This window comes from Bos indicus x Bos taurus, chromosome 6, assembly GCF_003369695.1.
Source record: "Bos indicus x Bos taurus breed Angus x Brahman F1 hybrid chromosome 6, Bos_hybrid_MaternalHap_v2.0, whole genome shotgun sequence".
NCBI classification, from domain to species: Eukaryota; Metazoa; Chordata; class Mammalia; order Artiodactyla; family Bovidae; genus Bos; species Bos indicus x Bos taurus.
Genome location: NC_040081.1, coordinates 51,114,205 through 51,127,088, shown reverse-complemented (window position 1 = coordinate 51,127,088; position 12,884 = coordinate 51,114,205).

Below are 12,884 nucleotides of genomic sequence, written 5' to 3'. Positions count from 1 at the left end.
ATTCTCCTGACATTCCTTCTGCCTGATTTTAATACCTATTGCTTACCTGTTTCAAAAATTAGGCAGTGAGTAGGAATGCTAATCCTGAACTCTTTTTTTTCCCCTCTATAATAGATTCAGCATTTTTGAGAAAATAATACCTTTATGTCAGTGACTGAAAAGGCCTTTCGAGACATTTCATTAAATCACAAAACAGCCTGTGACAAAACTACCGGGTACTGTTATTATCTTCAATTTGCAGATGGAAAAGCGAGGGATAGAAAGAGTGTAGTTACCTTCTTAGTAGTACCTGCAGGACGCCTGTTAAGCTGGCCTTGCAGGCTCCAGCCTGTACTCTCTCTATACACCAGGCCTGCTTGCATCTGCCTTTCCACTAAACTACACATCTCCATGTTGGAATCATACTTATTGTTTATATATTGCTGGCCAAGTACTTAGTCACCAAGTGCTTTGTGCATCACAATTTTAGCATGAGTGCTTGGCTCATGTTTCCTCGAGTGACTATTTGTCATCCAGTCTGCTAGTGATGGGTAACTGAATAAAAACTCCTGGAGTAAGTTAAGCCAATCTGATTCTATCTCCATTAGTAATTTGAAACACAAAACAAAAGACACATCCATTAAACTTGTGTTGATTCCGAATGAGAGTGCCCCAGAGCAAAAGATACACACTTCTACTGCATAGCACCTGGGGACAACCTGGTTTGTAGCCTTCTTGCAGTTTCATTGTTCAGCATTTCTATTTATAGGGTACAATAATTTCCACCCATTATTTTTCCTTAAGAAGTGTACATATAACCAAGAGAAAGTTATAATTCAATATAGTTTTTGGCTCTCTTTTTAAAACAGCTATTTTATTTATTGACATCTTAAGTAATATTTTTACAAAATCATCTGAACAGATAATTACTAATATCACCAAGTGATATTTACTCTGCCATCACCAACTTTGTCACTTGCATACTTATTCACATAATTTAACTTTCTTCTTCTAAGAATTATGCTATCTTTCATCTAAGGTAACAATTCACTTAAAAGCACTTGTTCTACAAAGTTCATTTTAGCTTAAATCTATTCTTCTATTTATTGATTTATCACCAAAATTAACAAAAAAAAAATAGCTAGACAAATATAGCTACCAAATTTAAGTGGACTTTTGATGAAAGAATTTTAACACTAAAAATACAGCAGTGTTAAAAATTACAAATTCATTTTCTAGATGTTAGAAAAAAATATAGGGCAAATAGTTATATTTTTTTCAAAATGTTTAGCAACAGCATAAGTTAATGCAAAAGGATAAACAATGAATTCAGTAGTCTTGATTCAGTATCTGAGTCTGTCACTAAGTCCCTTTATTGTCACTTTTCTGGGGTACAAATTCCTATAAAACAATGAGGATGAGAGGTTAAAAAGCCTGGGGACAGGGTGACTGTGAGATCTAGATTAAATTCTTCTGACCATTGCATTCTTAAGAAAGTTTTAAAAGAGAAGGCATATATGAATCTAATCTTTGTATTTAACATAGTGACAGAATATAATGTTGATAAATATCTTATATGTAGCTATTATAATTATTGTAGCTTATTTTCACTATCTTCAAAAGCAGCTATGAAGTTTTGAGAAAAAATCATATAGGCAAATTGAGGAAAAGCATACATACAATTGAAAAAGTGAAAGTGTTAGTCATTCAGTTTTGTCTGACTCTTTGCAACCCAGTGGACTGCAGCCCACCAAGTTTCTCTGTCCATGGGATTCTCCAGGCAAGAATTCTTGAGTGGGGAGCCATTCCTTTCTCCAGGGGATCTTCTTGAACCAGGGACCAACCTGGGGTCTCTCTCATTGCAGGCAGATTCATTAGCATCTGAGCCACAATTGCCAACCATTAAAAGTGATTAATCAAAAAGTTGTAACTGACACTATATACAGGTGTAAAAAAAAGCCCATACAGATATGCATGTATACAAATAAATAGCACATGAGATACATGAGGCATTATGATCATGAATATTTTAAAAGATGTTTTCACATTGTCATTATTTTTCTATTTTATTTGGATTGAGGGAGTAAAATTATTGGATAAGCTAAAATTAATTTTGTTGCAAGCCAGAGATGCAGAGGGTTTGACATAAGCTTTGAAATCAGTCAGATTGAGCTCAAATGCAGGCTCGGCTGCTTACTGATGTCCTTATTCTCAAAATTTCTTCATTTGTAAAAGAGAGATAATAACCATGTCATAGGGCTGCTGTGAGGAGGAAATAAAATAAGTATATAATGGGCACAGCACAATTTAAGCCTTATTCATTATCATTAGTGTTTACATGAAAAATTGTTCTATAGCACCCAGTTTGAGGGTGAGTGAGTTAGATTTTTAGTATATGAGAGGAGGGACAAGTATTCCAGGCAAAGCCAACTAATTATTCATAATATTCAATGTGCCTTTGTGTTAACCATATGATTTTAAGGAAACTAACTCAAAATAGTGCATAGTGTGTTGATCTAAAAGTCAGTGAGAAGAATCTTTCTAAAAACTTTGACTAAAATATAATGAAGTTACATATATTTTCACAGCTATTGCATTGAAGTATGAACTGTCACAAATGGCTTAAGTTGCCTAAGAATATCTGTGATTGTCCTATTTATTAAGCAGCATTATTGTTTTTCACAATAAAATATTCATATGACAAAGAATTGTCATAATTAGTTGAAAAAACATAAAATATTCATTTTATTTTCAATGTCCTTTTGAAAGGAAAAAGAAATGTAAAGGGAAGAACATCATTAATACTTAAATGATGAATATATTATTTTATTAAAGTCAGTTTATATAAAAGAATTTTGATAAATAAAATTTTTTACTTTTAGTAATTATTCAAATATTTCAATAAAATATTATAGCTGTTTTTTTGGTCATTTAGTCTTCATCTATCTTGTTCCTACTTGAGTTCACGTTTGTCAAGCAGGGTGTTACTGCTGCAGTCAAGAAAAAAGAAAATAGAGAAGATTTCTACTTCTCAATGCTTGTGAATATGAGAATGACTTCCTATAACTTCTAGTTTCCAGTATACAGTTACATGGGTCAAGCTATGCACGGATATGTGAACTCACTGTCCCTGTGGGATACATAAGAAGTGATGAAACGTCAACTTGGGCAAATATAAACCAATGCTTCTCTTAAAGATTATTGCTAACATGCCATTCCAGTGAAAACAAAAACTAAGAATTTTATTCTAAGTAATAAGTTATATCTCAAAACGTCAAACCTATTACAACAAAAGTAAAAACTTTACAATTATTACTGTGGTGGCTTTTATAGATTTTAAATTCAGATAAAATTGTGTATTTCTAACAGCTAATTAGTAGGTCACTGTTGAATTGCATTGTGTGGATATAGTAAAATACCATGAGTGATATGAAATATTAATGTAGGGAATAAACAATAGAAGATTGCTCTACAGTTTTAAGAACTTTAGAGTCAAGATAAAGTATTAATGCTGGCAATACCTCTTAATTTAAATTATGTGCACATATTTTTATTTTAATACTCTCCATTTATTTGTTGTATAACCTCAAAGAAATTAATTTACCTAAATATAACTTTTCATCTATAAAATGGCAGATGATGATGATAGAAAAATATGTATCATGGTTTTATAAAAAGAGGCTAGTGAAATAATTTATGTACATGGTTTAGAATATTGTCTAATGCACAGTAAAAATTAAATAAAAAGTGAATTATTTTTATTAGGAAATCTTAGCAGCTATTTTGTGGTCTACATTTTAATAAACAGACATTATTTAATGACAGGCTTCCCTGGTGGCTCAGTGGTAAAGAATCTGCCAGCCAATGCAGGAAACGTGGTTTAGGTCCTCGGGTTGGGAAGATCCCCTGCAGAAGGAAATGGCAACCCATTCCAGTATTCTTGACTGGAGAATTTCATGGACAGAAGAGCCTGGTGGCTCCACACTCCATGGGGTTGCAAAAGAGGCCAACACGACTTAGCAAATAAACAACAACAAAACAACAGAACAGAAAATACTAAAATAAACCCTTGTAAGTATAGTTAACTGATCTTTGAAAAGGAATTCAAGGCAATACAAGGGAGCAAATATAATCTTTTCAATAAATATTAATATGACCGGTACAACCTGATATCCACATATAAAAATGAATTTAGATACAGACTTAATCCTTCACAAAAATTAACTCAAAATGGATTGAAGATCTAAATCAAAAGCATAAAACTATGAAACTCCTAGAAGATGGCATAGGAGAAACCCTAGATTACCTTGAGTATGGCAATGCCTTTTTTTGAGACAACACCAAAACCATGATAGATGAAAGAAATAATTGATAAGCTGCACTTCATTAAAATTAAAATCTTCTGTTCTGAAAGACAAGGTCAAGAGATGAGAAGACAAGCCAGAGACTAGGAGAAAATGTTTGCAAAAGACACATTTGTAAAAGAGAGTAATCTGTAATATACATATAATTCAACATTAAGAAAACAGCCTGATTAAAAAGGGGAAGATAAATAATGAACACCTTAGCTAAGAAGATATATAGATAACAAATAAACACAGAAAAAGATGCTCCAAGTCATGTCAGTAGAGAAACTAAATTAAAACAACAGTGATGTACTAGATCACACTTATTAGAATGGCCAAAATTCAGAACACTGCCAACATAAGAAGCATGGCAAGGATGAAGAGTTACAGAAAATCTCAATGATTGCTATTCAGAATAGAAAATGGTCCAGTCACTTTGGAAGACTGTTTGAAAGTTTCTTACAAAACTTACTTTGGCACTTATCCAAGCAAATAGAAAATGTGTATCTATACAAAAACCTGCACAGGAAAGTTTTTAGGAGCTTTATTTGTAATCGTCAAAAGTTAGAAATAACCAAGAAGGCCTTTAGTAGAAGAACACATAAACCATGGCACACTAGATAATGAAATATTATTCAGTGCTGAAAATAACATCCATTAAGCTATGAAGAGACATGGATGAAATTTAAATACTTATTACTAAGTGAAAGACTCCAAAAGGGCTATATACTGTATGATGCGGAACTTCCCTTATGGTGCAGTGGTAAAGAATGTGCTGCAGATGGAAGAGATGAGGGTTTGATCTCTTATGGACTTTGAGTGATTGTGTTCCTTTAGTTCATCAATTGCTACAAACGCATCACTCTGGTAGGGGATGTTGATAATAATACGTTTGGCTATATTTGTGGGGCTTCCCAGTTGGCTCCCTTGGTAAAGAATCTGCCTGCAATGCAGGAGTCACAAGAGACACGGATTCAATCCCAGAGTTGGGAAGATTCCCTGGAGGAAATCATGGCAATCTACTCCAGTATTCTTGCCTGGAGAATTCCATGGACAGAGGAACCTGGTGAACAACAGTCCATGGGGTTGTAAAGAGTTGAAAACAACTGAAGCTACAGACCATGCACACATGCATACATGTGTGGGGTCAGACACCATATGGGAAATCATACTATCTTCTCACTTTGCTCTGAACCTAAAACTGCTCTAAAAGAACATTATTTTGATAAAATGTTAAAAAAAGCTCATAGTTCAAATGAATGACCAATACTTTTGTTCTATAAACATTGTTTAATAGCAGTGCAAACATATTACATACTGAAATCAGACTGATTATATTTGCAGCTGAAAATGGAGAAGCTCTATACAGTCAGGAAAACAAGACCAGGAGCTGACTATGGCTCAGATCATGAAGTTCTTATTGCAAAATTCAGACTTACACTGAAGAAAGTAGGAAAAACCACTAGACCATTCAGATATGACCTAAATCAAAGCCCTTACGATTACACAGTGTATGTAACAAATAAATTCAAGGGATTAGATCTGATATACAAAGTGCCTGAAGAACTATGGCTGGAGGTTCCTGACATTGTACAGGACACAGTATCAAACAATCCCCAAGAAAAGAAATGCAAAAAGGCAAAATGGTTATCTGAGGAGTCCTTACTAATAGCTGAGAAAAGAAGAGAAGCAAAAGGCAAAGGACAAAGGAAAGATATATCCATCTGAATGCAGAGTTCCAAAGAATAGCAAGGAGAGATAAGAAAGCCTTCTTAAATGATCAATGAAAAGAAATAGAGGAGAACAATAAAATGAGAAAGACTAGAGATCTCTTCAAGAAAATTAGAGAAACCAAGGGAACGTTTCATACAAAGATGGGAACAATAAAAAGCAGAAACGGTACAGACCTATCAGAAGCAGAAGATATTAAGAAGAGGTGGCAAAAATACACAGAACTATAAAGATCTTAATGACCCAGAAAACCACAATGGTGCAATCACTCACCTAGAATCAGATGTTCTGGAGTGCAAAGTCAAGTGGGCCTTAGGAAGCATCACTACAAACAAAGCTAGTGGAGGTGATAAAATTCCAGCTGAGCTATTTCAAATCCTAAAAGATAATGCTGCGAAAGTGCTGCACTCAATACGTCACAAAATTTGGAAAACTCAGAAGTGACCATAGGACTAGAAAAGGTCAGTTTTCATTCCAATCGTAAAGAAAGACAATGCCAAAGAACGTTCAAACTACCACACAATTGCACACATTTCATAAGCTAGCAAAGTAATGCTCATAATTCTCCAAGATAGACTTCAGCAGTATGTAAACCAAGAATTTCCAGATGTTCGAGCTGGGTTTATAAAAGGCAGAGGAAACAGAGATCAAATTGCCAACATGCATTGGATCATAGAAGAAGCAAGAGAATTCCAGAACAAAAACATCTACTTCTGCTTTACTGACTATGCCAAAGCCTTTTGTGGATCACAACAACTGTGGAAAATTCTTAAAGAGATGGGAATACCAGACCACCTTACCTGCCTCCTGAGAAACCTGTATGCAGGACAAGAAGCAACAGTTAGAACAAGACATGGAACAACAGACTGATTCCAATTTGGGAAAGGAATACAGCAAGGCTGTATATTGTCACCTTGCTTATTTAATTTACATGCTGAGTACATCATCAGAAGTTCTGGGCTGGATGAAGCACAAGCTAGAATCAAGACTGAAGAGAGAAATATCAATAACCTCAGATATGCATATAACACCACGCTTATGGCAGAAGGTGAAGAGGAACTAAAGAGCCACTTGATGAAAGTGAAAGACAAGAAAGAAAATGTTGGCTTAGAGCTCAACATTCAAAACACTAAGATGATGGCATCCGGTCTCATCACTTCATGGCAAATAGATAGGGAAACAATGCAAACAGTGAGAGAATTTGTTTTCTTGGACTCCAAAATTACTGCACATGTTAACTGCAGCCATGAAATTAAAAAACACTTGCTTTTTGGGAAAAAAACCTATAATCAACCTAGAGAGCATATTAAATAGCAGAGACATTACTTTACCAATGAAAGTCTGAATAGTCAAAACTGTGATTTTTTTCCAGTAGTCATATATGCATATTAGAGTTGGACCATAAAGAAGGCTGAGCACTGACAAATTGGTGCCTTTGAACTGTGGTGTTGGAGAAGACTCTTGAGAGTACCTTGGACTGCAAGGCGATCAAATCAGTCAATCCTAAAGGAAATCAATCCTGAATATTCATTGAAAGGACTGATACTGAAGATGAAGCTCCAGTACTTTGGCCACATGATGCAAAGAACTGAGTTATTAGAAAAGATCCTGATGTTGGGAAAGATTGAAGGCAGGAGGATAAGGGGACAACAGAGTATGAGATGGTTGGATGACATCACCGACTTAAGGGACATGTATTTGAGCAAGCTCTGGGAAATGTTGATGGACAGGGAAGCCTGGTGTGCTGCAGTCCATAGGGTCTCAAAGAGTCTGACACAACTGAGCGACTGAACAACAACAAACATATTGTATAGAAAACTGCCTACTCAGTGTTTTGGTTTTGCTGTTTTGGCATTGGGGGGATGTTGCTTGTATCAAAATAGTAACCTATAGTTATTTTGCCATCATCTCTTCCATAAGCCTGACATAAATGATGCCATCATATTCAACCCATGCTAGTAGCAAAGGCAGTGGCACCCCACTCCAGTACTCTTGCCTGGAAAATCCCATGGCTGGAGGAGCCTGGTAGACTGCAGTCCATGGGGTCGCTAAGAGTCGGACACGACTGAGCGACTTCACTTTCACTTTTCACTTTTCTGCACTGGAGAAGGAAATGGCAACCCACTCCAGTATTCTTGCCTGGAGAATCCCAGGGAAGGGGGAGCTTGGTGGGCTGCTGTCTGTGGGGTCGAACAGAGTCGGACACGACTGAAGCGACTTAGCAGCAGCAGTAGCTGCAGCAGTAGCCAAAGAAGTGACTGTAGAGTGACTGTCAGTTGTACATTCCAGATGTTTTATATCTCCTTGATAATGTTCTAGCCCAAAATAGGCCTTTTACCCTTAATTTGTAAGAACTCTGAGTCTAAAAAGAAAGCAAAATGGACTTTGATTTAGTTTATAACTTAAAAAATGCACATTTAACTCTAAATCGGATATATAGATACTTTCTCCACATCCTCCTCCACACTCACTCAAGTACACACAGCCATACACAGATTTATTCTGCTGGTTGCAATTTAGTTATTTTCACCCCTTGTGTAATGCAACAAGGATACCTTTGTTTGCTAGCTTGCTTCTTCATTAATTTGAGATTAATGCATTCTAAAACCAACCAAAAAATGTTACCTTAGGATTTGAGATTATTGTAATGTAGTTTGGCATTTAGTGATTCTTATAAATGAAACTGAATTGACACCAAGTTCAAAAGTACCATGAGCATATTTAAATATTTCTCTGATGAACTGTGAACATTCACCAATTAATCTTCTGAATACTTCCAATCAGTTAATTTTCCAGCAATTGAAAAGAAGAGAACTACATAAAGGCATGTTCCCAGTTTGATGTGTGTGTCTGTTTTATCCATTTACTGTAAGAATAAATTGCTCTGTATTGAACTACTTATCCCTTTTATTCATAAGTTTTTCATGTAATCATGTTCTTTTCATTAGAGATTAGAAAGCTAAAACTTAGTATATTGTAATATGAGAAAAGCTTGGTGTTTCATATTTTTCAATTTCAAGTAATACAGACACATGACTTTTGTGCAAAATCTTCAAAAGGCACAACATGAAAAAAACTATAATCAGTCAACTTAGTACATATCATTTTTCATTTAACATTTTTTCATTTTTGGAAATGTACCGATATTAGTACATTTCACTATTTGGTCAAAAGAGTAGATAATGGTAGTCTCATTATATGTAATTATTAAAACTAATGTATTTTAATGTGTTCCTTTGTGGAGAAATTAATCTCATTTAAAATTAAAAGGATAGATTTTGCTTTTCTATATCCTTTGTGCGAGCACATTTCACAGGCTTCCATGGTTACATCTGGGTGCTTAGTACTGAGTATTTTTTTAAGTTTAATTTAGAGTTAAAAATAATAGTTCAATTAGTGACAAAATCTGAAAATAATAGTAAATATTAATTAATATTGTGGATTAAGCACAAAAAAGAAAATAAACTTAAAGTAAGATTACTTACTTATAAGGATTTTCTCTCACCAACTGTACAGAGCTATGCTCTGTATTGCCATGCTGTGTTGTTTTTTTTTTTTTAGTATTATTTTGAACCAACCACTTCACTTCTTTTTAGTAATAACAAAACTGATTAATATATCTTCCACAATATAAGTAGAGACTATAACAAAGTAAACAATAACAATAAGGCATTAATTTAGCACTGATTTTTTCCAAGTGTTCATTATGTCATTTAAACCTAATTATAAGCCAAAAGTTTGAAGTCAAGTGGGCCTAAGGAAGCATTACTATGAACAAAGATAGTGGAAGTGACAGAATTCCAGTTGAACTATTTAAAGTCCTAAAAGATGATGCTGTTGAAGTGTTGCGTTCAATATGTCACCAAACTTGGAAAACTCAGCAGTGGCAACAGGGCTGGAAAACGTCAGTTTCATTCCAATCTCAAAGAAAAGCAATGCCAAAGAATGTTCAAACAGCCACACAATTGCCTCATTCCACTTGCTAGTAAGGTTTTATTCAAAATCCTTCAAGCTAGGCTTCAGAAGTACATGAATTGAAAACATCCAGATGTTCAAGCTGGGTTTAGAAAAGGCAGAGGAACCAGAGATCAAATTGCCAACATTTATTGGATTATGGAGAAAGCAAGGGAACTCCAGAAAAACATCTATTTTTGCTTCATTGACTATGCTAAAGCCTTTGATTTCATGAACCACAACAGGTTTTGGAAAATTCTTAAAAAGCTGGGAATACTAGACCACCTTACCTGTCTCCTGAGAAACCTATATGCAGGTCAAGAAGCAACAGTTAGAACTGGACATGGAACAATGGACTGTTTCAAAATTGCGATAGAAGTACATCAAAGCTATATATTATCACATTGCTTATTTAACATATGTAAAGTACATCATGCAAAATGCGGGGATGGATGAAGCAGCAACTGGCATCAAGATTGATAGGAAAAATATCAACAACCTCAGATGCGCAGATGATACCACTCTAATGGCAGAAGGTAAAGAGGAACTACAGAGCCTCTTGATGAGTGTGAAAGAGGAGAATGAAAAAGCTGGCTTGAAACTCAGCATTAAAAAAGCTAAGATCATGGCATCCAGTTGGTGCCATCACCTCATGGCAAATAGAAGAGAAAAAATGGAAGCAGAAAATAAAATGTCACTGCTTGGGCTTTAAAATCACTGCAGATTGTGACTACAGCCACAAAATTAAAAGATTCTTGTTCCTTGGAAGGAAAGCTATGATGAACCTAGATAATATATTAAAAATTAGTGATATCACTTGCTGACAAAGATCTATATAGTCAAAGCTGTGGTTTTTCCAGTAGTCATGTACAGATGTGAGAGTTGGATTATAAAGAAGACTGAGCACCAGATAATTGACTTTTTCAATTCTTGATGCTGGAGAAGACACTTGATGGTCCCTTGTACTGTAAGAAGATCAAACCAAACAATCCTTAATGAAATCAACCCTGAATGTTCATTGGAAGGATTGATGCTAAAGCTGAAGCTCCAACATTTTGGCTACTTGATGTGAAGAACCAATTCATTGAAAAAGACCCTAATGCTAGGCAAGATTGAAGGCAAAAGGAGAAGGGGATGAGAGAGAATGACATGGTTAGATGGCATCACTGAATCAATAGACATGAATTTGAGCAAACTTCAGGAGACAGTGGAGGAGAGAGGAGACTGGTATGCTGCAGTCCACAAGGTCACAAAGAGGTGGTCAGACATGACATTACGACTAAACAACAACAATAACAAGCCAATGAGTTAGGTCTTACTGTTAAATTTATTTTCTAAGTGAGGAAACTGAGGCTTAGAACATTTCTAAATTGATCAAGGCCACACAGCTAAAAGGAGAAGGAACAAGGATTTTAGGTTAAGGTTATCGGGTTATCTGATTTTACAGTCTATCCATTTAACTATTCATTATAGTACTTACCTTTTTACTTTCTAAAAGTTCAGGTTTTCTGGATGATAATTAACTATGAATAGATATTAGAACATTATTTCTTTCAATTATACCTTTTTGTATCAGCATTAGATTTCTTTATTTAGCTTACATACTTACCAAAAAAAAAGTATTAATGTTTTAAATTTAATTAATATAATATTTTATTATAATACACATTACAATGTGGAGTACAATTGAAATGCATACAAGTATTAGTGGGTGTGTATGTGCTGTCATGTCTGACTCTTTGTAGCCCAATGGATGGTAGCTTGCCAGACTCCTCTGTGCATGGAATTTTCCAAGCAAGATCACTGGAGTGGATTGCCATTTCTCCTCCAGGGCACTTATCTGATCCAAGGATCAAACACACATCCCTTTGTCTCCTGCATTGGGAGATAGATTCTTTACCACTAGAGCCACATGGGAAGCCCTAGATATTTGCACATTATTTCTTACAATTATACTTTTTGTATTAGCATTTCATTTTTATATTTAGCTTTCATATTTAAAAAAAATTAAGTATGAAACTAAGTGCAATTAATATAATATTTTATTACAACATACATTTTAATGTGGAGTAAAATTGAAATAAATACAAGTATTAGTCATAGGCTGTGCATGATATCTCTCATTAGCAAATGTTCTAATGTTTCTTTTGTGTTGATTAGATCTCTCTTTCCTCAAACTCTATGGTTTTAAGATCTTACTGAGCATTTGTGAAAGTCTTAAACAATGACTATTTCCCATAGAAGTTTTAAGGCCAGCGGCTTATCTTTACTATTGCTGTGCTGAATTCAGTAAGAATAGTTTTGTTAGTCAAGCAAAAAGTTTTTCTGCCTTTTCTGCAAGTATATTTTCTTTCCTTAGAGGAAAACCAAGTAGATGTGTTAGTATGTTGGCTAGATAGAATCTTAAATCCCTATTGTTTTAGCAATTTTTTAGTTTCCTAGCAACATATCAATTGCTTTAGTATTTAATACTTGGTCATTCTAATCTCTTCCAATTAGATAACTAAATCTTAAATATATATTGATTATTTTATGAAATAATTAGTAGACCCAGAGTTTCTTAGCCTTTGACACTAATAACCTGAAAAGCTGTGTAGTAAAAAGACTTATTTAAAAAAGCAGTTTGTAATAAATTGTATATTTTCTCTTTGTTTCAAAATTTATAAAATGAAAATAATAACTGTTGGTTATCAGGAGTTAAATGTATGTAAAAATACTTTCTGTCCATTGATCACATTTATAAATATAGGAGAAGGCAATGGCAACCCACTCCAGTACTCTTGCCTAGAAAATCCCATGGATGGAGGAGCCTGGTGGGCTGCAGTCCATGGGGTCAGTAGGTGTCGGACACGACTGAGTGACTTCACTTTCACT